The 6,187-nt window shown below is 37.5% G+C and overlaps 1 protein-coding gene and 1 pseudogene across 5 annotated transcripts in view; both read left to right on the top strand.

Annotated features, from left to right (window-relative positions):
• The first annotated feature begins 739 nt into the window (after positions 1–739).
• Positions 740–4,053, top strand: LOC311486144 (excitatory amino acid transporter 3-like; annotated as a pseudogene). The gene is made up of 7 exons: positions 740–824; positions 1,284–1,419; positions 2,731–2,770; positions 2,861–3,019; positions 3,205–3,305; positions 3,536–3,627; positions 4,032–4,053. The product of its transcript is annotated as an excitatory amino acid transporter 3-like (transcript).
• A 1,028-nt stretch (positions 4,054–5,081) lies between these two features.
• The window catches only part of itsn2b (intersectin 2b), a 29,989-nt gene continuing 28,883 nt past the window's right edge, over positions 5,082–6,187 (top strand). For 2 of the 4 annotated variants that reach the window (XM_084574904.1, XM_084574905.1), the window contains exon 1: positions 5,082–5,334. The gene's annotated coding sequence lies outside the window, so the exon portion shown is untranslated. Of the gene's footprint in view, positions 5,369–6,187 lie in introns of all 4 variants that reach the window. The other 2 variants (XM_084574906.1, XM_084574903.1) reach the window with 1 other exon arrangement.

The following is a 6,187-nucleotide window of genomic DNA, read 5'->3' as shown; positions in this document are numbered from 1 at the left end:
ACTTGGTTCATACCATATCTGTGTTATGTGCTTAAGTCTCTACACAATTAGAAATCCCACAACATTTCAACCCTCCTTTCTCAACATAATATAGGATTTTGCCTGGAGTATCATGGAAAAGAAAACAGGTTTTTCTTTATGTCCAAGACACAGCTAAAACAAAACAAAAACACATAAGTTACACTAACCACCACAAGATGTCATTGGAGTCTTTTATTATTTAACTTCATTTGCAGAAACAAGGGAGAAGTAACTATCCTAAAGTACTAGTGCTGGTGCTAGCTCGTTTAAATACTGTGCTCTAACGTTAGCAGATAGACTAAACCATTACCAGGGGGTAAGACGGTCCACAACTTTATTTAGAAAATGTTCAGTATCTCCGCTGATTCTTTTAACCTAATTTAATTCATTAATGACTATTACAAAAGAAAGTTAAAAAAATACAAACAATGAGAAGCTTCTTAATCGCTGACTTTTCCCTCCACCGGTGCCCCCCAACCAGCCACCAAACCCCTTCCGACCACATAGTAGCCCCTATCCCAGCGCATCACTGGACATTAATTATCCATTAACTGGAGTAGTACTGTTTTTATAATTTTTAAATAATTCACTATTATTAAATTTTCGTTTCAAACCAAAACAGTCGAACATGGACACTGGATAGTTCACCTCTAATCAGGTGTTTTCAAAGTTGGTTAATCTGAGTCTCTTTAGTAAAAAAACAAAAAAAACAAACAACATGCGTTGCAAAATCGTGAGGAAGGGCTTTAAATATGTCGTCCAGAACATATTTCTGTTTTCAATTCTTGTGGTCGTTGCCCTGGGTAAGTTAAAATTAAGCTTAACCTAAAGTAATGTAACTTTTGTTGGAAGTATTTTAGCAAATTAACAAGGTCACAACTATTTTCGACCAGAGACAATTTAACAATTATATCAACAATTTATATATTTTTTGAATAATAATATATTTTAAAAACACCCTTTTGCCTGGCAACACTTAATTTTTCAGTAGGTAATGGTGAACATTGACAGTCTTCCTTTTCAGCTGCTACTAGAGAGCTCCAACTACTGGACAGTTTGAATCATTACATCTGTTATGACCCTTAAAAGACTGGACCATTCACAAAAGATTAACCCAAACAGAATACTTATTTAATTTAAGGAGATTACTACCTGACAAGTAATAAATATTTTAGTGTTAATATTTTAGCAACCATAAATATTCAAAGGGTTTATTAGTTGTATTTCTAATATTATTTATTATTTGTGTTATATCCATACAGGGATTGCTCTCTGTGTGATTGTCAATACCTTCTTCACTCTTTCAGACCTTGATCTGTTATGGCCTTCCAGGAGAAATGCTCTTGCGAATGCTCCAGGCCATTGTTGTTTATGTCATCGTGACAAGTGTGATAACTGGTAAGCTAGAGGAGTAGTTCTCACTATCTTCGCTTTTGCTTGAGGTCACACATATTAGGTCTGAGCAGTTCGGTTGAATCTTTATCCAAAAATATAAAGTTTATAGTTTGGCTTAGTCTCTTAGGAACTCTCAGATTTTTAGGACTAACTAGGACACTGTTCCTCAAAAGCACTGTGACATTCAACAGCAGATATCTCAGAGCCACTGATATCAGTAGTGATATGAGTATGGCCGTCATATGATTAGTCAGTTATTTTCACATTTATAAGGGTGCATCAAACAACAAATACATTCATCAAAATGTTCTTCAATAAACATTTCTGAGTGCATTCAGAGTTTTATTTCAGGGCCTTAGTATACATGGAACATGCAAACTCTTTGATTATGTAATGTAAAAGTGTGGAGCAAGTAAAAGAAAAGTGGGTCAACATTATGGACAGCAATGTAAATAATACAGTTTAGACGTACTGTACAAACACTTCGAACAGGTTGCCATTATCTAGATACTTATTTAAATGTCTCACAATTTGGCAGTGACTTGTTTGAAAGTTTTCTTTTCGGCACTGACTAACTTTTTATGTTACACAGTGACCTGATGATATAGATTGTAGACTTTTGTGCTGGTCATCTGTGAATAGAATATGTTCTTATTAGGGGGCCAAACACTGAAAGTGTTATAACCCTATTGTTTTTGTTCAGATTTTTATTCTTATTGTGTTCTACATTTTGTATAGGAGTTGCTGGTCTAAGTGCTGATGTAAAATACACAAAAATAGCTGTGCGTGCAGCGGTGTACTTTATCTTAATGACTCTTATAATGTCTGTGAGTACAGACACAACATTATAATTAAAGCATAGATATGCTGTAATTGGACACATATTTTATTTATTTTATTTTTACTTTATTTACCTTAAATAATTATTATATTATACATAATGACAAGAAAATGTTAATGGTAATTCTCATGTTCTGGTTGTATACATGGATGACCCTTTTTCAGAAGATTGCAACTTGTTTAGCCAAAAAAGTTAGTCTTTGTAATATCTATTTCATTCATTCATTCATTCATTCATCTTCTGTAACCACTTGTCCTGTGAAGGGTCGCCGGGGGGCTGGAGCCTATCCCAGCTGTCATTGGGCGAGAGGCGGGTTACGCCCTGGACAGGTCACCATTCTATCACAGGACTAACACAGACAAGACAAGGACAAGAGTTTTTTTTTCCAGCATTGCTGACTGCAGTTTGCAGCTCATCGAGGTAAAACTAAGTCAGAGGGCGCTGTTGTCTGAAGTTAATTCTGTGTCCATCAGGGGTGCCTGTTTTTATGATTGTCATCAAAGATGTGAAATGGTAATAAGTAATTTCCATTTAAAAGGGGATTTAACAGATTTCTTTAATTGTCTGCCTCCAAGTTCTGCCACACTGACGGTCACTTTCCAGTGCTGTGAGGAGAGAAACAAGATTGCAGCAGAATTGCTCACTTCACGTTGGGACCAGTGTCAACATGAACGGAACTGCCCTTTATGAGGTGGTCGCAGCAGTTTTTGTTGCTCAGCTCAACAAAACTTATCTGGACTTAAGCTAATTGATCACCACTGGGTAAATGGCAAATTATTTTGTCTCAGTGTTTGTTTGTTGAAATAATCTCACAAATTGTCAGTTGTTTTAATGTTAAGTTACAGGATATGGGACATTTAAGAGGTAGCAATTTAAAAAAATGTCTGATACAGTTTCATATTAGCGTGTTTTCAGTCCATCACTGAGTTTGTGTGTTTGCTCTACAGAGTGACAGCAGCTGTTTCCTGCATAGGAGCTGCAGGGCTCCCAGCAAGAGGAGCAGTGAACATCTCTCTTTGTCCTGACTGCTGTTGGATTACCATCAACGGTGCAGGTTTAAGAGTGGCTGCTGTAAATTTAATCTGTAGTAACAGAAAGTGAAAGTGTATTTTTAATTAATAGTTTTGGCAGGGATAATTAATGCTGCCGTTTCTGCCTCTTGTTGTTGACTATGAGGACAAAAACTGCTATCGCTGTAGGAAGATTAAGTTTAAACTAGAGACAACATTTAATGGTTTGAATTTATGCTTTAATAGTTTACTTTGATTACTGTGTCTTTTGGGAGACTGCTCCGGTGTGGCACTTGTCCACCAGCTGTCCAAAAAGGATCTGGAAGACATGGAGGAGCAGGATCAGGACAGGCCAAGGATGTATTCTATGGATGGCCTCATCCCCCCCCCCCCCCCCCCCCCCCCCATTTTCATTACAACCCAGTACATTTATAGAGTATTTCAAACATTTCTCAGACTTCACAGAAAGCCAGGCCCCCTGAGTGAAAACCAGGAATCCCAGCTGTTAGACTATATATACAGGAAATGGCATAAGCTGTTATGACAGCAGTTGGAGGCAATAAAGGGTCCAGAGTTAGAACATAGACCGGACATAGACATGCTTCATAGTTTTTACACTTTGTGTCATGGTTGTGTTGTGCTTTATCTGATCAGACAGTGGAGCTGAAGTCCAAGATGGGGAAATCTATTACAACTGCTCTTAAGACATTTCCTAGTTCAATCCCTATTTTTGATTTCTTAAATTATTTGTCCTCTTATTACAGTTGTACATGCCAGTTTTTCTAACCTCTGGAAAAGTGGTTTGACCAAAGAAAACCTTGTAAACTGACCTTGTTCATTCATCTTCTGTAACCGCTTATTCCTGTTAAGGGTCGCGGGGTGAAAGGTACACCCTGGACAGGTCCCCAGTCTATCGCAGGGCCAACACAGAGAGACAGACAACCATTCACGCTCACATTCACACCTACGGCCAATTACCAATTAACCTAACAAGCATGTCTTTGGATGGTGGGAGGAAGCCGGAGTACCCGGAGAGAACCCACACAGACACAGGGAGAACATGCAAACTCCACACAGAAAGGCCCAGTCGGCCCATGGATTCGAACCCGGGACCTTCTCGCTATGAGGCATCAGTGCTAACCACCTCACCACTGTGCCGCCCACTGACCTTGTTTTTTATGTTAAATGTTACATGTAACTTTAATAGACTGATTTTTTTATCTGTTTAACTGAAATATCATAGATGCACTTGTTAAATTATCTTAATTTTAATTGGAATTACATTTATGGAAATGAAATGAGTTGAACTGATTTAATGTAGTTGCTGATGTAATTGAAATTTATTTTCAGTATGAATTTGTTAATAATATCCAGAAAGAGTTTATCAGTCACTCGACTCAACACAGTGTGTATAAATGGTAGTTCACAGACATTACTGAGAACATTTGAGATAATTTACAATATTGCAATAACAAACTATCCAGTTAAATATTATCAAAATGAAAAACTGAGCTTTGTAAGTCGGGGTGAAATTGTAAAAACCTATACATGAGCATGGTTTTAGTGACTGGTGGTGAAATTATATCTTAACAAAAACAACAGTTTTTAAGTGTAACAGTGTGTTCTGTCCTTTCTTAACTTCCTAAAGCTCCAGTCAGTATTATTTAAAGCTAAAGCTTAATTAAAGAATAAATTCGTAAGTAAATCGTCTGATCTTTTAGTTTTTGTTAATTTATAGATGATTACTTTTACGTACCAAACAAAGGCTGTGTACGTGGACGTGACGTCATGACGCAGCGTTCATTACGGATGTAAACACGGCTCCGGTTGCTCCGTCCGTCCACTCGACGCCGTCAGCCATATTGTTGGTGTGACACAGTGAGCTGTCAGCAACAGGTTCTCAGAATAAGTAACACTCCCAAAACTCACATTTTTCCAAGAAGTGCAGCTCTGCTCGGACACTAAACTCTACAGTTTGTCTGGGAAACCGTCCAGAAGTGGTGGATAATCTTTTCAAGCCCCTCGACAGCTCGGAAGTTGATTTTTTTTTTGTCCGTGGTGAGAGAGGTACGCGAGCGAAACTGCTTATCTAAGCATGAGTGTAAGTTTGATATTGTTATGAGAATGATTTTATACACTCTCTTTGAGATTGCACATGAGCTTTTTTTGTAAATAAATCTTCCCGTTAATGCTTATTTATATTTTTTTTGTTATTCGGGAGCATAATAGAAACAAATCTCTTTGAATGGGTGATGCTGATCATCTGAAAACCACCAGGGAGTTAAGAGCTAGCTTGCTAAAAGTTATATTTTCATTAGATTTTAGGTTTTTACTATTTATTCACACTAGTGTAAAGCTGAAAAGTCTGTAAAGGCAGATTTGCAGGAAAGTCTCCTAAAATTCCTCTCGGTTGAAACTAGTCGAGCAGGTTGCAGGCAGGTCTCAGCAGCTGGTGACAAGTGATCAGGGAATGTAACTCTATCAGTTTATCTTCAGACGGATAGCAACAGCTGAAAGATGGTCTGAGATGATGGGAATGAAGAAAATCTCAATAGAGAAGCTTTGCAGAGTTTTTATCTTTGGCCTGAAACTTTGGCCTATTTCTGTCAGCCGTCCAAGGTGACACCCTCAGCAAGCATTAAATGAGCATCACTTTAAAGATACAGACAGCACAGTGGTTGTTGAAGGAATTATCAATATATGAATAGTATTAACAGCAGTGACTAACTAATAATTGGAAGGATAATTGCAGTTTACTTATTTTACAGTATTTTAATGAGGTTCAGTGTTGATCTTCACAAAATGCAAATGTGTTACCGCCTCTCGCTGTTTTCCACAAACTAATCTCTGTTTCCACATTAACTGAAGGAAAAGGCAACATTTGTTTTGGAGAATCATCTTTAATTATCTAATTTTTATT

Source organism: Chelon labrosus, assembly GCF_963514085.1.
Source record: "Chelon labrosus genome assembly, chromosome: 3".
Taxonomy (NCBI): Eukaryota; Metazoa; Chordata; class Actinopteri; order Mugiliformes; family Mugilidae; genus Chelon; species Chelon labrosus.
This window is presented reverse-complemented; position numbering and strand designations above follow the sequence as displayed.